Source organism: Pantherophis guttatus, chromosome 8 (assembly GCF_059756535.1).
Source record: "Pantherophis guttatus breed Tessera chromosome 8, ASM5975653v1, whole genome shotgun sequence".
Classification (NCBI taxonomy): Eukaryota; Metazoa; Chordata; class Lepidosauria; order Squamata; family Colubridae; genus Pantherophis; species Pantherophis guttatus.
This window is the reverse complement of record NC_142070.1, coordinates 12,642,501-12,666,553: the sequence shown is the minus strand read 5'-3', so window position 1 is coordinate 12,666,553 and position 24,053 is coordinate 12,642,501. Positions and strand designations below refer to the sequence as shown.

Genomic DNA, 24,053 nt, shown 5'->3' with positions numbered 1-24,053 from the left:
AGTAACGCAGCTCTTGAAAAGGCAGGAGTAGACCAAGGCCAAGGTTGATGCCTTCCCTCCCTGCACCTGAGTTCAGGATGGTGAAACTGACTGCACTTGCGCTGCATCTTATTAAAAAGCAAAATCTTTTGTCGGCTGCAAGATGGAAAATATTGATGACTGATGATGACGACTTTAACATTGGAAAATGACTTGACGGCACATTATCACTTTGGAAAGGTGCTGTATAAATTTATTTAATAAACACATTGAAATCCCTTGATTATTATTATTGATGATTATTAATGATTATTATTACCGTGTTTCCCTGAAAAGACAACCGTCTTATATTTTTTTGAACCCTGAAATAAGCGCTTGGCCTTATTGCCATGCGCTCAAAAGCCCGATTGGGCTTATCATCAGGGGATGTCTTATTTTGGGAGAAGCAGGGTATTATACATATTACTATAACCATCTTGCTTGTATCTTTCAACTTATATTGTTTTTATTTGTTTCCTAGTATGCTTTGATAGCTTATTAGTAACCTTGATTATCACTAAGTGTTGTATCTTTTTATTCTTGATGAATGTATTTTAGAATAGAATAGAATAGAATTTTTTATTGGCCAAGTGTGATTGGACACACAAGGAATTTGTCTTGGTGCATATGCTCTCAGTGTACATAAAAGAAAAGATCAAGAATCATAAGGTACAACACTTAATGATAGTCATAGGGTACAAATAAGCAATCAAATCATATTAAGAAACAGTCAATATAAATTGTAAGGATACAGGCAACGAAGTTACAGTCATACACCCATAAGGAGATGGGTGATGGGAACGATGAGATGATTAATAGTAGTGTAGACTTAGTAAATAGTTTTAGTCTCCTTATGTACACTGAGAGCATATATACCAAAGACAAATTCCTTGTGTGTCCAATCACACTTGGCCAATAAAGAATTCTATTATTATTATTTTTTGGCCACCATAGGCTAACATGGCTCTCTTCTGCATCTAGTGAACAAAAAGCTTGGTTTGGCAATGGAAGATAAATCTGTCACACACGAAGAGGGGTCCTATTGCCCAATAGCCACCCTTCTTAAGGGGCATCTGCCTGGAATGCACACAGAATTGTCTTAAGTCAGGGGTCTGCAACCTTAAACACTCAAAGAACCATTTGGAGCCGTTTCCCACAGGAAAAAAAAAAACACCAGGAGCCACAAAACCCTTCCCGTGCCTGACTATTTCTTGAGCGGCCACAAAACTAGCATTTGTAGTTGAATTAAATGTTCTATTTTCTTCTGAAACTTTTCTTTTCTTGGATTTATCTATGGTTGGCCTACCGGGGGTTGAAAAGGTCAATAAATCACGTGCCGGCGGGTGTCGCACATTGGTGGTTGTGACGCCTACTTTGAGTGAAAGGGAGCTGCAGCAGAGGGGTGGAAGAGCCACATGCGGCTCCAGAGGCGCAGGTTGCTGACCTCTGGTCTAAGCGAAGAGGGCATAGTATAACCAGGGGATGGGGAGGGAAGGGAAAGGAAGGGAAGGAAGAGCCTTGGTAGTACAGTGGTTTAATGCACCCTGTTATTAACACAGCTGCCTGCAATTTCTGCAGGTTCAAATCTTACCAGGCTCAAGGTTGACTCAGCCTTCCATCCTTTCTAAGGTAGGTTAAATGAGGACCTAGTTTGTGGGGGCAATAAGCTGACTTTGTATAAATATACAAAAAAAGGATGAAGGCTATTGCTTAACGCATTGTAAACTGCCCTGAGTCTCCGGAGAAGGGCGGCATATAAATCAAATTAAAAAAAAAAAAAAAGTACACAAGCTACCGGGGGGAGGGGGGGGGATATGGGATAAAGCAAGCAAGAAAGTTCGGATGCACACTCATCCCTCTGAAGCCCATCTTTATTAAACAGACCAAGATAACGAATTCTCCACGACGATTATTTCTCATTTGCCATTTCTTTTTTTTGCACGTACACGGTCATTGGGTTTTTGCAACTGTCTGTAGCCCTTTAGAAGCCATAAATCAGGATGCAAATGGTGACCTTCACAGGGAAGAAGACATGCCTATTATCAGATGCCTAGTGTGTTCTCGCTATTATAATGCCCCGTAATTTTCTGGGAAGTCCAAAGGTGGTGGTGGGGTGGGGAAACTTCTCAACTGAAACAGCTGGCCTGGGGGGAAAGACAAGAGCGGGGAGATCGACCCCCCACCCACCCACTCCAAGCTATTTTCAATTTCAGCGCCAGGTGAATAATTCCCCCACACACACCTTTAAATCCCAAATTCTTCGATCCTTTTTTTGGGGGGTGGGTGGGGGGATCATTTTGGGTAGGATGTTATTTCACAAAACGCCTTTATGTACCATTCCCCCCACCTCCCCTTTCTCTGCGGAGGCTTTTTTTTAATTTATTTTTCTGCTGGGGGAAGGAAAAAAAAAGGATCGCAGGAATCGCCGGGGTTGAGTAAGGGAAAAAGACCATCGGGAGAGGCGCCGCTTCCCCTCCTCCTCCTCCTTCTGTTTTTCTTCCTTTTTGCCTGCTCGGCGGACGTCGGGGGACCAGTTCCCACTCCGGTCCGAAGCGGGAGCGGCCGGCCGAGAAAGAAAGAAGGAAGGTAGGAAGGAAGGAAGGAGAGAGAGAGAGAGAGAAAGAGAGGAAAGCGAGCCCTCCAGCGGCGGGCGGGGAGGGCCGGGCCGCAGCCGGAGACAGAGAGAGAGAGAGCAGGCGGCGGAGGGAAAAGAAGGAAGCGGGAGGACAGGAAGGAAGGGAGGGAGGGAGGGAGGGAACCAGGCGCAGCGGCGGCGGCGGCGGCGTCCAGGACAGGGAATTAAAATGGCCACCAGCAGCTGGAACCGGAGGAGGAGAAGCAGCAGCAGCAGCAGCAACCGCGGGAAGAGCGCCGCCTTCCTTCTCACCTCCCGGGATTCTCCGCTCGGCCAAGCCGGGCCTTGATTGATGAGCTGGGAGCTGCCAGCCGAGGGGAGCCGACGGCGGGGGGCGCTGCCTCCTCTTCCTCCTCCTCCTCCTCTTCCTCCGCCTGAAATCGCCCCCTTCGCCTGGGCTGCAGCCGAGCCGTAAGGGGGAGGCGGACACAAGCCGCCCTTCTCCCTCCCTCCCTCCCTTCCTTCCTTGCGCCTTTGCCTCCAGGTCCAGCCCGGACGCCCCTCGGTGGACCCCCGCATGCCGTCCTGAAGACACCTCCCCCTCCCTCCGGTGAGGGCAGCGCATCCAGGCCGGCTCTCTCCCCCCCCAACCCACCCACTCCTGACCGCGGCCGGAGCAAGACCACCGTGGGGGCCGCCCCACGCCTCGGGTGAGTTCTGCTCCCTCCGGCCGGGCTGCCTTGGGACGTGGGAGGGCTGGGTGGGTGGGAGACCCTCCGCTGGCTGGGTGCCCCCCCCCAGTTCTCTCTTTCTGTCCCCCCCCCCCTCTTAATATTCCCTAGGCCGCGGCGGCGCTCCGAGCTTTCCTTCGCCTTCTTCCCAGAGATGCTGCTGCTGCTGCAGCGGCCGCTTGCTGCTTCCTGACCTTTTTTCCCCTCCCCATCTTTCCCCCTGCAAGTCCCGCTGCCTTGGGCTGCGCTGCTTTTCCTCCTTCCCGGTCCAGGGTTTTTTTTTTCTTGTGGGGAGACAGTTATTTGTGCTTTAATCTTTGGCTCTCCAGCCCGAAGAAGAGAAAGTGTGTGTGTGGGGGGGGGAGGGAAAGGGAGAAATAATAATAATAATAATAATAATAATAATAATAATAATAATAATAATAATTGATGATGATGATGATGATGATGATGATGATGATGATGATGATGGTGGAAAGGAAGCCTTCCGCAGGCAGGGAAAGAGCCCAGGTTTCCCGATGGATGGATGGATGGATGGATTCATCGTGTTAAGAAAAACCCAAAAGGGTTTCGTTTCCTCTTCTGCTTTAAAACCAAAGTACCACCGCCTCTCTTGTTATTTTTATTTTTATTTTATTTTCCTCTGCCGGATTTTGGAAAAAACTGCCCAGGGATGGAAGGCCTGCATCGCCACGAATGGTGAAAAAATAGCCAAGCCCCAAATAAATCAAAGCTTGAGGGGGGGGGTTGTTTCTCCACTGATCTCTGGGGACGGAGACGGGAGGGATGGACAGATGATCCTGGTTTGTAAGAAGTGGGGGGGGGGAATTGATGCTTTGCTGGAAGAGGCGTTCAAAAGCTTTCCTCCCTCTCTCTCTCTCTCCTTGGCCCTGCGGTTGAATATATATGTATCTTCATTCCAAAAAAAAAGGAAAAAAAAATTCACTGCGTGCCGCCTTTATCTTTGTTAAACTTAAGGATGCTCGGTTTGGTTGGCTTAGTAGTGGTTTGTGGTGGTGTTATTATTATTTTAAAGCTGTTCGTTTTAGATCTGGAGAAAGGAGAAGGTTTCTTTCTAGCTGCTTCTTTTCTATACTCAATCCATACTTTCCCCAGCAGGAAAGGCAAATAACAAAAGGTATCCAATCCCAGTGCGATTATAGAAGTGTCTTGTTTTGGGTTTTTATATAATGGTTTTACATGACAGATCTATAGCGTGGGGTGGGAGGTGGGCCAGATACATCGATGTGAAAAGGTACACGGGGTGGGGGGGGGGAAGAGAGTGAAGGCGTATTGTCAAGGAGAAAGTCACTAGCCGCTAGGAACAAAGGTTGGCTTTAAAAGAAAGAAAGAAAGAACGTGTTGTGCACGGATGAATAATCCTCTTAGTATCTTCTCTTAGAGAACCTTTATAATGCTTCGCTGTCAGGAGAGATCTCTTGGCTTTCGATTTCAGGGGGTCTGTTTCTGATTCCACAGAGAACTTTTTGGAGATCATTTGACTGTTTTTCTGAAGCATGTCATGTAAATATAGTAAGGCAACTCCTGCACGTTTGTTTTGCAGTGGGTTTCATAACCCGGTGGGAAGGTTTCATTGTGTATGAACCTGCAATGACTCTAAGGCTGAATTTTCACCGGGGAGGGGGAGGGCAGGGGGAGATTGATTGACCTCTCCTAGTTTTGTTTAATATTCACAGGGGTAGAAGGGATGCAAAACCGGCTATATACGATTTTTGCTACCCCTGGGTCTCTGAGATAATAGATAAAACAGAGCTGAATCATATAGGGTATCGCTTACACTGGGAAGCTATCAAAAAAATCCAGTACAAAAGCAGGGTTATAGGTATGGCTGGCTTTTATCCCTGCTTCTTTGTTTTAATGGGTTCCAATTCTTAAAAGCAATCATTTCAAAATATCAAATATTTCCGAAGAGGTAATACATCCAATTTTAAAGGCTAGAATGTTTGAACTGGGGGACGGAGATAGGCAAGTGGTGTCAAAACTTGGATGCATTTTTTTAATCATGGTTAAAATAAAAGTAAGGCTCTATGGCTCGGTGAAGTTCCCTGGAGGGTCTTTGCAATGCAGCCTGGTATAAAATGTATAGATAACAGCTTCCCATATATATTATCCGTGAAAAACAGCACTCGTCAAATGTATTCTTCAATTGCATTTAGATATAAACAGCTTAAGTGCATGATCTGAACTTTCCAAGATGTTTCTTTTTAACGTAGTAGAAAATGCTGCTTCCCATTGAAATATAGTTGAATATGCTTGATTAGATTGAAAGAGTAAACGGTATGTGAAACTTATTTAAGGAAGGGGACAAATCGCTAAACGGAATTGTGAACATTTGTGACTTGTCTTTCGTGGCTGCAGCACCTCATTCAGGATTACCATATTTCACAGGTGATCAAACGTTTCTGTTAAACCGTTTTGTGGAGAGAAGGCACTTATTATTATTATTATTTTCATTCCACCAATATTTACCTATTTTGTCGTGAAACTGTAATGAGAAGCAGCAGCAGAAAACACGTGGGCAGAATAGTGATGGTGCATTTCATTGTAATTAGAAGAAAATTCATATGTTCTCTGATATTCTCCATGATTTTAACCAGAGAAATGGATATTTGAGGAGTTTAGAATCGCTGTGTAATTTCAATTCAATTCTGTAAGAATATAAGGCAAACATACTGCTGTTTTGCTTATTTATTGAATAGTTTCAGCACTTTATAGGGGTTTTTTTGTTGTTGCAAAAATGTACTGCAATGATGATTCGGAATAAAATGTTGGTTGAGGGTCATCAAATCTATATAAATCTGTAAAGTTACACAGATAGTCCTCCACTTACGAATACAGCTAAGCCCAATTTTCTGTTGCTAAGCAAGGCCATTCTTCAGTGAATTTTGCCCCATGATTTAATATTTTTTGCCACAGTCGTTAAGTGAACCACTGCTCATTAAAGTGAATCTGACTTCCCCCATCTGTCGTAAACCAGCTGGAAAGGTTAAGAATGTCCAGATTTCGATCACATGACCATGGGGATAAGTTGCATTGCTTGTAAGTGAGAAAACTAGTTATATGTCATTTTTTAAAGTGACTTTGAACAGTCACTACACAAAGGTTGTAAGTTGAGGACTACCTGTATTATGAGTCCAAGGACTGATCCAGCTAGCCCTTTACCGACTACTCAAAGTTTCAGAATCAGTTCATTCCTAACCTTTGGAACATTTTTTATCATTCAGCCTGGGAATTGCTTGGAACTAAAGCTGGAATTTTCTGCCTACAAAGAATTGTCAAACATTGAGCTCATCATGTAATGTGGTGTATCAGCAATCAAGATAACAATGCAAACTTTATTTTTTAAAACAAGAGATGAGAATTGTTGGGGAAGTCAGAGATGCATAGAACTATTGCATTGGCAGTATAGATGTATGTGCAAATTGAGGTTCCTCCTTGCACTTGTGTGTGTATGATTATAGCACAGGGGTCAGCAACCTGCAGCTCTGGAGCCGCATGTGGCTCTTCCACCCCTCTGCTGTGGCTCCCTTTCACTCAAAATATGCGTCACAACCACCAATGTGTGACACCCGCCGGCACGTGATTTATTGAGCTTTTCAACCCCCGGTAGGCCAACCATGGATAAATCCAAGAAAAGAAAAGTTTCAGAAGAAAACAGAACATTTAATTCAACTACAAATGCTAGTTTTGTGGCCGCTCAAGAAATAGTCAGGCACGGGAAGGGTTTTGTGGCTCCCGGTGTTTTCTTTTCTGGGGGAAACGGGTCCAAATGGCTCTTTGAATGTTTAAGGTTGCAGACCCCTGGCTTAGACAATTCTGTGTGCATACCAGGCAGATGCCCCTTAAGAAGGGTGGCTATTGGGCAATAGGACCCCTCTTAGTGTGTGACAGATTTATCTTCCATTGCCAAACCAAGCTTTTTGTTCACCAGATGCAGAAGAGAGCCATGTTAGCCTATGGTGGCCAAAAAATAATAATAATATAATATAATTGTGGCTTCTGGTGTTTTCTTTTTTGTGGGAAAAGGGTTCAAATGGCTCTTTGAGTGTTTAAAGTTGCAGACCCTTGCAGACCCTTGTTATAGCAGAATCTGTATGTATGTGTAGATGCAGATAGACACACTGCTAACACAGTATAGATCAGTGTTTCCTGACCAAGATATATGGACTTCCAACTCCCAGAATTACCCAGCCAGCTGGTAAGATTTGTGGATAGGTACTACAATTCTTACATCTTGGATGGTAGCTCTATTGAAATACTGTATATAATGTTTTTCAGAATCAAAATATTATTTCTAGTGCCTATTCTATGACATTTACTTTTTCATATTCCTGCTTTGTTTGAAAATGAATTAGATATAATGTTACATTCAATCAGACTTGAAGTAGGTGCTTCTATGATCATTAGGTAAAGGAACTATATACAGAACTGTTAAAGTGGATAGGAAGATTTAGTAAAACATTAAAAATGGCTAAAAGAAATTGTGGAAAACTTAAACTGCAGTTTATTGATTTGAATTATCAGACATGTAGCAATAACTGTACTAAAGTATTACTAAATTGGTATTGGATACAAATAATTGAAATCTATGGAATGGTGCAAATGGTTGCAACTTTACAACTCAGTTCCTAAGTAGTTCTATTTGGGTAAGAAATTTGCCCAGTTTAGTAGAACTTTTTTTTTTTTTGAAAACCATATTCACACTCTTATAGTTCTTTTATGCAACATACATTGGATTGCAGTTTTCGGCTCTTCCATTGCTTCCTTTAATATACACTGACAGCGTTTCGAACTTCCTTGTTTTTTAAAACCATTCCTTTGATTCTTTTACTTTTTGTCAGATTTCGAGATCTATTCCCGCAAATGTATACTGAAAAAAAATAGTTGCTTAATTTCTGGGTGTAACTGTTAAAATAAATGGATGCAAATTATATGCATTGAAGCTCAGCATGTATTGTCGTAACGATTATCCATTTTTTTTCTGACTTCCCCTTCTTCAAATCTTGATTATAATGATGACAGCAGCAATCTGTAGTAGAAATCTGGAGCAATCATGTCTGTCTGTGCTGGTGTTTGACCGTAATAAATATTTGATTTGATTTGATCTTGATTTGAAACATGTCTGCTTGCATTGCTGGTTTGAATGAATTCGTAAGAATTTGGTAAATGTCTGTGGAGATTTTCAGTCATCCAGATCACAGTTGTCCCAAAGGTGCTTTTTCAAGAGGCAGCTGGACTTTCTGGTTTTTCCTTGAAGGCATTTTGTTTCTCATCCAAGAAGCCTCTTCAGTTCTGACTGAATGGTGGAGGATGGAAAGATTTATATTCCTTGCCGTCATCTCAACATTAGCACTCTTTTTGAGAGTCACTGAGGCCACTTGGAGGTTTATCTGACCCCTCAGGGTGACCTGAATAGTGCAAATGGGTGTGGAAGCTTATTGGAATTGCTGAAAGGAGTTGTGTTGTTGTATCTGTTGAGAGAGAGCTGTTCAATCTTGATGTAGATGGCCTCTTTGCTCTTCCATCCACATTCCTTACAGATTCGGTAGAAAGCTCCAAAGTTTGCTAATGATGGTTAACCAATAAAGACCATTTTTTGTTTAAAATTATGCAGCTCAAGAGTCTCAACGCACGTTACAAAGTGATACGATACTTGTTTCTTCCAGTCAACTTAATTGAGATTTTTAAAGCAGGTACATAAAGCAGATGTTTATCCTACTGCAGGTTACAATAAAAATAAAATGTTGAATTATTGAATTGAATTATTTCAATGTTACCATTGAAATAAAACGTGTTTCGGTCCTTCTCTTGGGATATGGGGAAAGTATGTAGTTGCTAAATGTATTAGTACTTCTGGATTCTTTTTATTTGCTTAAAGTAAGTTTTAGGATATAGTCAAGGCTATGGTTTTCCCAGTTGCAATGTATGGACCATAAGGAAGGCTGAGCGCCAAAGAATTGAGGCTTTGAACTATGATACTGGAGAAGACTCCTGCGAGTCCCTTGGACTGCAAGGCGATCAAACCGGTCAGTTCTAGAGGAGATCAACCCTGACTGCTCTTTAGATCCTAAAGATCCTTCTCCAGATCCTGAAGATGAAACTGAAATACTTTGGCCACCTAATGAGAAGGAAGGACTCACTGGAGAAGAGCCTAATGCTGGGAGCGATTGAGGGCAAAAGAAGAAAGGGACGACACAGAACGAGGTGGCTGGATGGAGTCACTGAAGCAGTCGGTGTGAGCTTAAATGGACTCCAGAGGATGGTAGAGGACAGGAAAGCATGGAGGAAAGTTGTCCATGGGGCTGCTATGAGTATTTAAAATTGTGGTCTCTCATGTCCACTTGGAACTTTTGAAATGAGCTTTGGTCAATAGCAGTGTTTCTTAACCTTTTGAACTTGGAGATGTTTGGACTTCCACTCCCAGAATTCCCCAGTCAGCCATGCATCTTCCAGTTCATAAGGTTGAAAAGCACTGATCTATAATGTCCATAATTTAACAATTCCTTATTCTGACAGACCTTGGGCTGACTTTCTTTCAGTTGTAAAACGTGGTAGCAATACTTTAGTGATACTTTACTTTGTTGGCAAGTGTCATTGAGCAGAAGGTTGTTCTTGAACCTTTTAATCTGTGGTGATTGCTAAATAGAAGACGAAAGATTTTGGTGCAGTTATTTAGAATGTTTCTGGATGAAAATTCACAGTGAATGTGATGAAGCATTAAACCCTCCCCCCCCCCGTCAACATATTTTTATGAAAGTGGATTTGTAGCACTTATTACAGCCAACATCAAACATTGAAATAAAGTCCAGATAACATTTAACAAAACTGGGGGGCGGGTGGGGGTGTCGATGAAATATATTGTCCTGTGCAAACTGGTAAAACATATTGAGATTTATACTACACATGTTAAATGTAATGAAAAGAAAGAATATTATGCTTTATTTTACTATTCCTTTTACTCTTCCTCCCTAATGTGATAATTTTTTCATAGTTTAAAAAAATTGCTCGATGTTCTGTGGTCTTGAAAAGGCTTAAGCGATGCTGAGCTGCAGAATTAGATCATGAAAAAATAAGGGGAAGATTAGTATTTAATGTATGAGAATGTTTAATGTTCCATTGCATTTATGCTCTTGAAATAATTCTTATTTGAATGTTTCCTCAAGATATCTCAGGTAATTTGTGCAGGGTTTTTTGTATGAACTAACTTCCTTCCTTCCTTCCTTCCTTCCTTCCTTCCTTCCTTCCTTCCTTCCTTCCTTCCTTCCTCCCTCCCTCCCTCCCTCCCTCCCTCCCTCCCTCCCTCCCTCCCTTCCTTTATTTTTATAAATATCTTGGACTGAGAGAGAGTGACAGACCCAAAGTCACCCACCTAGCTTTTAAGGCAGGACTAGAACTCACCCTCTCCTGGTTTCACAGTCTATACTGGTCCTTTAACTATTAGACCAACTACTAAAGGTAAAGGTTCCCCTCTCACATATGTGCTAGTCATTCCCGACTCTAGAGGGCGGTGCTCATCTCCGTTTCAAAGCCAAAGAGCCAGCGCTGTCCAAAGACATCTCCGTGATCATGTGGCCGGCATGACTAAATGCCAGAGGCGCACGGAATGCTGTTACCTTCCCACCAAAGCATTTTTTACGTGCTTTCAAACTGCTAGGTTGGCAGAAGCTGGGACAAGTAACGGGAACTCACCCCGTTACGCGGCACTAGGGATTCGAACCGCTGAACTGCCGACCTTTCGACTGACAAGCTCAGTGTCTTAGCCACTGAGACACCACGACCCTCTAGACCAACTACTAGGCCAAACGTATTGTATAGACTACTGCAACACGCCACGCATGATGCTGGCCCCAGAAGAGCATTTGGAAACCAACTGGTGCAGAATCCTGCCAAATCATGTCAGGTGAAATTCAACAGGTGCTGTTGTCATCTTTAAATCCCTACGTGCCTTGGGACCAGATTATTTGAGAGATCACCTTTTTTCCAAGAGTTTCTGCCTGTCCAACTTGATCTCGCAGGAATGGGCATACTGGAAACCCATCAGCTAAAGAGTGTCGGCTGGCAGGGGACTGAAAGCAATAACCCCTGTTCTTCAGAGATTTAAAATGGCCCCAAATGCGCTAGCCTTTTGTAAGTCCCTAAAAATCCAGTTTGTGTTCCCTTGCCTGGGGCGCTGAATATGTAAAACACTCCGTTTCCTGGCTTTATTGCTAATTTGGCCAAGTATCTCAGCGGCTTTGCCTATTTATTTTGGATGTTTTTATTGTTTTGAAATGTTTTCGCGTTTCAAATGTGATGTTTCTTTTGAATTGTAAGCTTCCTTGACTGAGATGATGGGCTATAGAAATTGAATATAAACAAAGAAACGAATAAATCTATAGTATCGCTTTATAGCTGCAGTATGATTAGGATATATGTATCCTAATGTCAGAGGTGGAGTTCTTCTCAGAAGTAGACCCTATAGCAATTTGAAGATGTGTGGAATTCTGGCAGTTGAAGTCCACACATTTTAAAATTGCTGAAGTTGAGAAACATTGCTATAGAGCAGGGGTCTCCAACCTTGGCAACTTTTAAGACTTGTAGACTCCAACTCCCAGAGTTCCTCAGCCAGCAAAGCTGGCTGAGGAACTCTGGGAGTTGAAGTCCACAAGTCTTAAAGTTGCTAAGGTTGGAGACCCCTGCTATACAGTGATTGATTTCTGTTTCTCTATCATCAGGATGCTTCATTACATGACCCTCTTCGCTTGTTTGACATCTACATTTTATAAATTGGTTTACATTTTAATTTTCTGATTTTAAAATTCATTGATTTATCATCTTCAAGCTACTCTTAAATCTAGCTGAAAGCCAGTTTACGTCTGTTGACTTAAAGTGCTGAGCTAGAAGTGAAGAAACCTAAGATTGATGGTCCTGCCTTAGCAGCCAACTGGATGGCCTTGAGGCAGCGGTTCCCTCTCTTGAGAAGAAGACAAAGGCAAACCACTTTTGAAAGTCTTGCCTGGAAAACTGTACGGACTTGTCCAGGTACTTGCCGGGAAACAAGTCTGACTTGAAGGCCTGGAAATAAAAACACTCCAGAACCCAACTGTGAATGCAGATAATTCCTGGGTTCAATCATTATAATAAACTTTGGGTTGTTTTACTCATATCTGGTTGAATCAATCAAAAGCAACTTGGTCCTCATAGCCACAAATGAGGTTTAACCTGGTTTTTGAATTTGGTAAATTGAAAGGTCCAAACTCCTTCCTTCCTTCCTTCCTTCCTTCCTTCCTTCCTTCCTTCCTTCCTTCCTTCCTTCCTTCCTTCCTTCCTTCCTTCCTTCCTTCCTTCCTCCCTTCCTCCCTCCCTCCCTCCCTCCCTCCCTCCCTCCCTCCCTCCCTTCCTTCCTTCCTTCCTTCTGTCTCCCTCTCTCATTGCGAAAAGGACATTGTTTACTAGAGGAGCAAGTTTATGTTAATTAATATTTACCAATATGAAGTTTGCTTAAGTGAATGAATACACAGGTGAAAGCAGTAAATTGTTTAGTCAAGTGCCCTTTGGCCCAATCTTTCAACAGCCATTGGATCAACATTTTTCCAAATTCTCAGCAGGGACAAAAATATTTGAATTCCATTTCATTCCCTTCGCTAGCTTAAAGGGTTTTTGTTTTATTCATAAGTACAGTAATATCAGGTGGATGCAATATGCTTTAATGTTCTTTAATTGCTGTTAAGTTGATTATGAAATTTCTAAGAATGCACTGAAAAGGCTACAAAAGATTTGCTATTTACCGGTAAATATATTATCCCTTAAACAGCTTTGGGTGCGTGTGTGTTTATGTCCATGTACCCAAATGAATAATTATAGGTAGTGTGTAAAACAGTATTTCTCAACCTAGGCAACCTTGAGATGTATGGACTTCAACTCCCAGAATTCATGACTGGCTAGGGAATTCTAGGAATTTAACTACACACACACACACACACACACACACACAAACACAAAAGAATGGCTTTTAAAAAAATAAATTAAAAAAATATATTTATTTATTATTTATTTATTAGTTCAATTTATATGCCGCCCTTCTCCGAAGACTCAGGGCGGCTTACAATGCACTTATAGCAACAGCCTTCATTCTTTTATATATACCTGCTTATTAGGGCTTTTGGCCCCCCATAAGCGGTGTTTCTATAAAGTCAGCTTATTGCCCCCACAATCCGGGTCCTCAATTTACCTACCTCGGAAGGATGGAAGGCTGAGTCAACCTTGAGCCTGGTGAGATTTGAACTTGCACTAATTGCTGGCAGCTGGCAGCTAAGTGCTACATAACAGCACTTAGTCCGCTGCACCACCAAGGCTCTATGAGAGCCCTCATAGAGCTCCCTCATATGAGGGAGAAAATATATGAGAGAGCAAAAATGGAGTATCAGATTTCAGAATATGTACATATATGTGTGTGTGTGTGTGTGTTTTTTTTTTTTTATCGAGACACCTGGTCTATCCCAGCATGTGGGAGGGAGCACACTGCATCCCTTTCGCCTTTCAGCTCCAATCCAGGAGCCCTCAAGCAGTCGCATTCACGACAAACCATTTTATAGCAAATTTATATTTCGCTGATAAAGAAATAAAGGGAGACTACTATAGATCTATTTCAAGCTATTTAGCTCTCATCAGCTAGCCATACCCTTACTTGGATTCGAACTTGGGCTGCCTGCATGTTAGGCAGTTGTATTATATATATATATATATATATAAATTGTCAATGTTCCTAATTTACTGGGCATGTCTGTGCATTATGTAAACTTTGATTGTTGGATAAATCAAAATGGATGAGTTTGTATTTTGTGCTAATGCGTGCTGTGTTTTGCTTAATTTTAGTTAACATACCGGGTGGATGTTTGTAAACTATGATTTATGACTTAGTAACGTGATCACAGCCCTTAAGTCAAAGCCAAAGCCACCCATATTATAGCTTAAAACAAGATATATGAAAGTTCCTATATTTCAAAGTTTACTTTATCATGTTTTCTGACATCTCTGAATCAGAGAGTTGAGGGAATTTTAAGAGCATATCTCAATGAACAATCTTCTTTTATTATATTGGGTTATAACCATGATAAATGAGAGAACTTACAATTACTGTTAATTATGAAATACATAATTCTAGCTAAAGTGCAATCTGTATGCATTTGCCTGTATAGAATATATTGCCTCTGTATAAAATCTTTAGTATTTTATTCTGGGGGAGGCATTGAATTCTTTACCCCTTATTCATAGCTGTTTCCTTTGTTTCTGAGTAGGAAGTCGGTAATAGAATGCTGAGTATTCATTTATTGCTGTGTTGAAGAAAGCCTTTAAATTGTACTATATAGAAGGGCTGTATTATTTTATATATAAATTCTGATGGAATTATGTTTAGATGGGGTCAAATCTAAATTTGAGCAAATAGTTTCAGAAATAGCGGAAGATGTTAAACTCTCATTAAATAATGGAAAACACATTAAACATTTTTTTAACAGAATAACAAAGTTGGAAGGGACATTAGAATCCTTCTAGTCCAATCCCCTGCTCAAGCGGAAAACCTTATACCAGTGATGGCTAACCTTTTCCGGACCGAGTTCCCAAAGCCCGAACCCCCAAAATTAGCATGTGTGAACGTTCCCTGCATGCACCCCACTCCCGCACATGTGTGCATGTGCCCTGCGCATGCATGCCCCCCACACGCCCCACATGCGTGGCAGAGTCCCAAAGACCAGCTGGCCAGCGGAGTTGAAGTCCACAAGTCTTAAAACTCTAGGAGTCTCTGGAGGCTGGGAACAGCAAAAAACGTCACTTCCTGTCCAACCGGGAATTGGGAAATGGGCCGTTTCAGGCCTCCGGGGGGCCTCCGAGGGGATGGGGAAGGCTGTTTTTGCCCTCCCCAGATGCATAGAGAGGATCTGGAGACAGGCAAGAAAGAAAAACAGGCATTTTCTTGGTGCACCCTGGTGGCGCAGCAGACTAAAGTGCTGTTAAGTAACACCAGCTGCCTGCAATTACTGCAAGTTCAAATCTCACCAGGCTCAAGGTTGACTCAGCCTTCCATCCTTTCGAGGTAGGTAAAATGAGGACCTGTTTTGTGGGGGCAATAAGCTGACTTTGTATAAAAAAGAACACCGCTTGTGGGGGGGCGAAAGCCCTACTAAGCAGGTATATACAAAAGTATGAAGGCTATTGCTTAATGCATTGTAAGCCGCCCTGAGTCTCCGGAGAAGGGCGGCATATAAATCGAACCAATAAATAAATTTCCCATCCCCCCCCAGGCCCTCCAGAGGCAGGAAACAGCCTGTTTCCCTACTTCTGGTGGGCCCAGAAGGCCCGAAAATCAGCTGGCTGGCACACGCATGCGCACCAGAGCTGAGCTGAGCTGGCATGTGGCACGCGTGCCATAGGTTCGCCATCACGGCCCTATACCATTTCAGATTAATGATTGTCCAATCTCTTGATAAAAACTTCCGCTGTTGGGAGCACCCACAACTTCTGAAGGGAAGTTGGCTAATTATTATCACTGTCAGGAAATTTCTGCTTAGTTCTAGGTTGCTTCTCTCCTTGATTAGTTTCTACCCATTGCTTCTTGTCCTTCAGGTGCTTTGGAGAATAGGTTGACCTCTTCTTCTTTTGTGCAACCACTCAAATATTGGAACACTCCTCTAGTGATTGAACATTTAGCAAAGAAAATACAACAAAGCTAATCAATCCGCATCACAGTCTATTGTTTTACTGGAAATGTTTCTTTAGGCTTCTTCCTTAAAATACTCTAAGGACAGTAAAAATATAGTTAACCTACAATGGAACAAAATAAATTTGAGATAATTTTGGTCTCATTTCTGATTAAATAAATAATGCATTACCACAGTAGATTTTTTTTTTTTTAAAAATGTGTTGATTGAGAATTTCACATTCTACAATGTTTTTCTCTCCTCTCTTCACTCTTTCTCAAAGAGCAAAAGAAATTCTGTTAAGATTTGATTAATGTGATGTTCTTTAAACTGCTACTTTAAACTTGGATAAATCCTAAAAAACAAAGCAGACCTTTGGCTGGAAAAATCATTGTTTTCATTATATATTAAATGAGAACTTTGAAAATTACTGTAATCGTACAAATGGTAAAGCGAATGATGAACATGCAATTCCTTGCCCAAGCAATACTTTTTCATAAAAATCCAGAGTATGAAAAGAAATGTAGACAAATTGTGACGTTCAAATTGCTATTTATAGATAGTCTTCGATTTCCAACTGTTCGTTTAGCAACCACTCAAAGTTACAATCACACTGAAAAACAGGGATCCACAATTGGTCCTCATACTTGCAACCACTGGAGTAACCTTGTGATCACACAAAGAAAATAGGGGCACTTGTAAACCAGCAAGGAATTTGCAACCTTTTCAGTTGGCTTCCGCCAAGCAAAATCAATGGGGGAGCCCAGATGCGCGTAACAACCACATGAGTCATTTAATTGGAGTCACTTAAACAAGAGGATAAAAAAAAAAACTTGGAAAAATCCTGCGGGATTCACTTAACGACCGCCTCGCTTAGCGATGGAAATTTCTGGTCCCCATTGTAGTCTCAAAGCGAGGACTACCTCTACTCTTCAGCATTTCAGAATGGCGCAGTGTTCGGTATTTGAACTATTTTTTTTTTAACCCTGGATATTTTTAGGAGTTACGACTTTGAGATGCTGTGCTATTGTGTTAATTTTCACAAGGAAAAATGGAAACTTGAAGAGTGTTTTTTTGATTTATGGAGAGATGAGTAACGGGGTCATATGGTAATAGTCTGCTGGAGAATTTTTCCTCCTTATATACTTCAGTGACGGTATGATTAATTATATGTCCCCTCAGGTCATCGTCATAGTAAAGGCAACAACACTTTTGGTTTTCAGTTCAGCTTCTGCAAGCAGAGTTCGTTTTGAAAATACACGTTTAAAAAGTAGATCAGCGTGAATCAGATATCAATTAGCTTTGCACTCAGAGGCACACTATCTCTCTATTGTGCCACCCATCTCTAAGGCTACAGTAGGAATTCTGAAAATATAATGCATTTTTCTCACCGAGCATGACTAATAAAATCCCCGAGAAAGCTTGTCTGAATATTTTATTTGAACTGATAGCAAGGATAGAAACTGGCCGATAACGGAGACAAAAGTAGTAAATGCAGAAGAGATATACCAGCCATGCCTTTGATTTTTGTTCTTGTTAATCTCAAAATCTGAAATGCAGAGTTCAGCTTTTAGTTTGATAGGATATGGCAATGACGGCTTACCTTTTTGCCATTGTGCGTCAAAAGCGGGGGAAGTGTGGGGTGGTCGCGCATGTGTGTAGCCACACCCATAATTCTATGTGCCCTGTCCCCCCGTGCATGCGCGCATGACCCCCCCGTGCTCCCGCCGCTTTTGGCATGTGATGGCATGGTGGGCCCGGTAGGCCCGTTTTTCATCCTCTCCAGACTCCAGAGGCTTTCTAGGAGCCTGGGGAGGGCGAAAACAGCCTTCCCCACCCCCCTGGAGGCCCTCCGGAGGCCGGAAACAGCCTGTTTGCTGACTTCCGGTGGGCCCAGAAGGCTTGAATATCAGCTGGCCAGTGTGTGCATGCGTGCTGGAGCTTGCTAGGGCAACGTTTGTGTGCCCACAAATATGGCTCCGCGTGCCACCTGTGACACACGTGCCATAGGTTCGCCATCACGGGGATATGGTATCCCTAACCATCACCTTTCCCAAAGATTTTGTGCAAGAAAAGTCCGGAAGGAATGAAATACCTGCCTGAACGGAGTTATCTCATATGTATTTGAACATGGCATCTTACTCATGCTGGATATTGAACCCATAATTAAACAAGTGCGTATCTGGAAATTGAATTTCACATGTAATTTTGGGAACACAATGTTGACTACTCAAATCCTGGAAATCCAACAAAAAAAAAAAGTCTTATTAGTCAAAAAATTAACATTCAACTAATGTAACTAACACTGGATAAAGGTGTTGCAATTGGATATTGCTGTGGTCACCTTGTGAACAGAATATTGGAATGAATTATTATGTTTGGAAACAACATAAAGTGTAGTTCTTGTGGAAAGTTTGATCTCCAGAATCCATAGGCCAAAGAATGTGTGTTTTGAACAATACATTGTGTAATATCCAATTGGGGTCTGTCATCGGTACTCGAGGTTTACTCTTCTGAGCTTTCAGACTCGTGCTTGAGCCCATCCTCAGTAGATTCTCTCTACTGAAATAAGTGCTTCGGGTTATTCTGAGTTGTATTTATGTGGTGCCTTCCTATTGGTTAATTGATGTGTTGATGGCCAGCAATTGGCTGTTATTTCCTTACGCTATTGGTTGATTGATGTGTCGATGGCCAGCGACTGGCTGTTATTTCCTTGTGCTACCAAGTCCTCGGCTACTAAGTAGCTGATAAGCTGATGGCTTCAATCATTTCCCTGGCTATCTTTGTACCTGCACAGCCAACAATCTTAGTAGCTGCAAAATTGAATGTATGTCCTTGTTCATTGTAATGTGAGGCTACCAATGATTGGACCCAGATTGGTTTTTGCAATATTACGTTGCGACACGTATATTTGCCTTAATTCGTACGTAATACATTTTGTTCTCTCATTGACTGTAAGATCACACATATTTAACTTGCAATTCATTTTATAGCCTCTCTCTCTTTATATTGAAGTACAGGTAGTCCTCGACTTACGGTCACCATTGAGCCCAAAATTTATGTTGCTAAAGTGAGAAATTTGTTAAATGAGTTTTGCCTCATCTTAAAACTTTTCTTGTCGCATTTGTTAAGTGAATCAATGCAGTGGTTAAATTGGTAACGTGGTTGTTAAGTGAATCTGGTTTCTCCATTGAATTTGCTTTGTCAGGAGGTCGTAAAAGGTGATCGCATGAGTCCCTCTGGGACACTGCAACCGTCATAAATGTGAGTCAGTTTTCAAGCACCCGAATAGAAAACACGTGATCATGGGGATGATGCAATGCTCGTAAGTGTGAAGAAATAGTCATAAGTCACTTTTTCCAGTGCCGTTGTAACTTCAGACAGTCACTAAGTGAACTTTTGTAAATACACCTGCACTCCTTGTGTATCTATGTAGATCACTGGATGTTTTATTTGTATACATTTATCAGTTATGTCAAAGGAGTCTTTAGAAGGAAGACCGCATATTGTTGTTGTCTGCCAAGCTGTTTCAAAATTTGTCACAATTTCTGTGTACAAACCTTGGGCTAAGCCGGGTGTCAGCAACCTGTGGCTCCGGAGCCGCATGTGGCTCTTTGGGCCCTCTGCTGTGGCTCCCTGTCAGGTGATCCCACCACTGTCTGGCCCCATCCCTCACCCTCCCCTCCTAGTCACTTCTCACCTGGCCTGAGAAGGTAAGGGCGACAGCGGCGGATGGAGAAGCAGCTAGGCCAGAGACAGAGAAATATAGAGAGAGGGGCAGAGAGAGAGAGACATAGAGAGATACAGAGAGAGAGGAGGAGAGAGAGGAAGAGAGAGAGAGGGGAGGGAGGGAGGGATAGATAGATGTCAAAAGGATTTTGTAGTTCCCGGCGGTTTTTAACAACCGGTTCTCTGCCCTAATGACCGGCTAGGTAGGTGTGGCTGGGGGTGTGTGTCATGTGACTGGTGGAAGTGAGTGATGTCAAGTTGGCCACACCCACCCAGGTTTTGTGGCTCCCGTTGTTTTGTTTTCTGTGGGAAACGGGTTGAAATGGCTCTTTAAATGTTTAAGACCCCTGGCTAAGCTATATAAATCAGAAACAGAGTTCACAGAATACTTCAAACCAAAACTAAGTTACATTATTACTTAAGTTGGGTTCCCAAACTGTGCTTTGCGGTAACCTGGGGCAGTGCAGCGACCTCACAGGGGCTCCGCGGATTCGTGAATTACTAGTTTAAAGTAGTTCATAGTTTGGCCTAGGGACACTGTGAAATTACTGAGGCAGTAAAGATGATGTGATCTAAGAAAGCTTTGGAACCTCTGGCTTAATACGATGTGTCAACCAAGTCAAGTGAATCTTTCTGAAACTCTTTCCTGATTCACCCATTCCTTCGTCTTCCTCAAGATCGAGTCTTCATTCTTTTACATCAATTTTAAATTGCTATTCTGTTTACTACTTAGTGGTAAACCTTCCTAAACTCAGTATAGGGATACTAGGAGTATATGAGGGGTCCTTGGTGCTCTCTGAGCTTGGTTGTTTTCTTGCAGACATTTCATTACCCAACTTGGTAACATCATCAGGGCTAGAAGGGGGTAGGATTTGCTCTCTGTTATTATACAACTGGCTTGCCCTGGCAGTGTTGGTGGGAATGTGGTTGGCGGTATGCTCCTTGAATATGAGTATATCTCAGTGAAATATAGTACGTTTCCATGCAGTGATTTACAGCTGGAATCTTAACAACCTGGTACGAAATCTGATATTTCTTATTAAAAAAATACGCAGGAGCTGTGGTGGCGCATTGGTTAGAATGCAGTATAGGTTATGCTCAATTTACCATCTTAATTGAGCCCAGAATTTCTGTTGCCAAGTTTGTTAAGTGAGTTTTGCCCCATTTTATGATCTTTCTTGCCACAGTTGTGAAGTGAATCATTGCAATTGTTAACTTTGTAACATGGTTGTTCAGCGAATCTGACTTCCCCGTTGACTTTGCTTGTTACAAAAAGTGAGCACATGACCCTGGGATATTGCAACCATGAGTCAATTGCCAAGCGTTTGAATTTTGATCACATGACCATGGGGATGCTGCAGTGGTCCTAAGTGTGAAAAATGGTCATAAGTCATTTTTTTCAGTGCCATTGTAACAGTCGCTAAACAAATTGTTGTAAGTCAAGGACTATCAGTATTGCAGGCCAACTCTGCCCACAGCCTGGAGTTCGATCCCGTTGGGGCTGAAGGTCGACTCAGCCTCCCATCCTTCTGAGGTCAGTAAAACGAGGACCCAAATTGTTGGGCACATTATGCCGCCATATAGACTTATATAACTCTCAGTGCTGTAAAGCAGTATGGAGCGGTTTATAAATCTAAGCACTATTGCTATGAGCCGCGGTGGCACAGTCAGTGGTGGGTTCCTCCCGGTTCGGTCCGGTTCGGCCGATCCGGTAGCGGTGACGATATGACGTCACCGAACCGGTTCTCCCCCCCCGCCCTCCCACTCCCCCACCCCCCACGTTATTCTTACCTTTTATTTGGTCCCACCCCCAATCTATTGCTGCCTTCTGAGTCCCAGCTGATGACTAGAGGGAAAAAAACTGTTTAAACTCTTGCCGTGGGGCTTCAAAGGGCCCCAGCTGATCAGTGTTAAAAGCAAACAAATTAGTCAGGTTGTAAGTGCAAGGACTGGTGGTAAGTGTGAGAACCTTCCAAAAATGACTCTGACCAGCTAGCCACGCCCACCTAGTCACATGACCTCCAAGCCACACCCACAAAATAAGCCACGCCCACAGAACCGGTAGTAAAAGAATTTAGAACCCACCCCTGGCCGCAGTGGATAGAGTGCAGTACTGCAGCCTACTTCTGCTGACTGCCTGCAATTTGGCAGTTCAAATCTCACTAGGCTCAAGGTTGACTCAGCTTTCCATCCTTCCGATGTGGGTAAAATGAGGACCCATATTGTTGGGGGCAGGGTAAAATGAGGACCCATATTGTTGGGGGCAATACGCTGACCGCTTAGAGAGGGCTGTAAAAGCACTATGAAGCAGTATATAAGTCTAAGTGCTATTGCTATTGCTATAGTGGAGAATGAAATCCTGTCAGAGCTGAAGAAGCTTTTTGGATGAGAAGCGAAACGTCTTCAAAAGAAAAAAAACAAGGAAGTCCAGTTGCCCCCTGAAAAAGCACCTTTGGGACAACCATGACCTGGATGACTGAGAATCTCTACAGACTTTTAGCTGTACAATTTGGGATGAACACCCTTGGAATGATGTGGGAGTAGGAATGGATTTCCAGAGGAAAAAATTGCAGACTACAGGAACCAGAATCACCACTCAGGTGACCCTGAGGACACAGGTAAAACCTCCAAGTGCTTCAACGACCCTCTAAAAGGATGCAAATGACCAGCTATCTACAAGGAATATAAATCCTTTTATTCCCCACTATCCTGTCAGTGCTGAAGAAGAAAGCACTGTAAAGCGGTATATAAGTCTTAAGTGCTATTGCTATGGCTATAGCAGCAATATATCTTAATTTTACTTTTATAGCTGCAGTGCAGCACACAGTCTCTCTCTCTCACACACACATATCCATACTAAAGAGAGAACTGTACAAGTAATTGTTTCCCAATTACAGATGTGCGATATAATGAACACTGGAACTTTTTTTCTTAGAGTAGCGCTATTGTTCATCAAAGCCATCTTCCTCCAGCCATATGTTTTCCAGATGTTTACAGCCTAATTGTGAGAAGTCTACTTTGATTTCCTAACAACCTGGAGTTGGAATTCAGTTTTGACTCTTGGCTTCCAATTATTGCCGCCCTTGAGAGACAAACCAAATATTTCCATTTGATTGTTGCGGAAAGAAAACTACAAATAAAGCTTTAATGTTTTGATTAGTAGCTCCTGCTGGCAGAAGGAACCAAGCGACCTATTCATAGCAAGTCAAAAGTTCTGGATTTTGGCTTAACGTGACCTTTAAGTGGATAGCTATACTAGAAACATTACACATGTATAAAACTATTACGAAGACTTTTTGCTAATGCAGTGTGCCATAATTTATTTTAGAAGAAAAAGTGCACTGTAAATGGAACAGTTGTTCATGCTTTCCGAGGACAAATGGGTATAATAGCTTTTTGGTATGTTGGATATTAAACATATTTTCAGTTGAGAAATTGGTTGAGCGCTCAGATATTTATATATAAAAAAATATTTGTGAATTCTGCCAGGATTGTTGGCAGAAATAATTTCATTCACCAAAAAAAAAAAAAAAAAAAAAAAAATAATCCATGAAAGTAATCATGAAAATAATACCAGAAAAGTAAGTTTGCTTTTCATTCTGCAAAAATCATAAAGAACCCATTTTAACAAGTATCCTAAAAGTAAAATTTAAAACCTTTCTGCTTAAATATAGCCTGCTATTTCTTCTAACTTAGAAAGAATAGTCATTACCTAATGTTAAACAATATCAGATTAATAATTGCTGACGATAACTTAGTAATAGCAAATGTTAAAACTTGCGGTGCCTGTGTTTATGTATACCATAGCTTTGTAAGATGCGTAATGGTGCTTACATAAGCCACAGTTGGCTGGGCTATACACAACACTAAATTATAAAATATGGTTTATAAATCATGATGGCGGAGTTTACAATATATTGATCACAAATAAGCAGACCTCACATCACATTTTCGATGACCGTAATATGTGAAGTCATGTGATTCATAAAGTCTGCGTGCACAATGACATTACACCTGGAACATTGGGGATCCATATTCAGATACATCCATTAACATGAAAGTTTATTTTATTTGTTTGTTTGTTTGTTTATTTATTTAATTTTTATACCGCCCTTCTCCCGAAGGACTCAGAGCGGTGAACAGTCAAAATAACATACATATAAAAATGTGAAATAGAAGCAATTTAAAATAATTAAGCCAATTTGGCTCATCAGTTAAGTTAAGAGTTAAGTTAAGTTATTGAGAGATGTAGTCCCAGTCTCTATCTTTTAGCAATAGCAATAAGATTTAGGCTTATATATCACT

The 24,053-nt window shown here is 41.9% G+C and overlaps 1 protein-coding gene across 5 annotated transcripts in view; it reads left to right on the top strand.

Annotated features, from left to right (window-relative positions):
* Positions 1–2,764: 2,764 nt before the first annotated feature.
* WDFY3 (WD repeat and FYVE domain containing 3) overlaps positions 2,765–24,053 on the top strand; it is a 205,675-nt gene continuing 184,386 nt past the window's right edge. For 3 of the 5 annotated variants that reach the window (XM_087875091.1, XM_087875090.1, XM_034431140.3), the window contains exon 1: positions 2,765–3,303. The gene's annotated coding sequence lies outside the window, so the exon portion shown is untranslated. The remainder of the gene's footprint in view (positions 3,304–24,053) is intronic. The other 2 variants (XM_087875093.1, XM_087875092.1) reach the window with 1 other exon arrangement.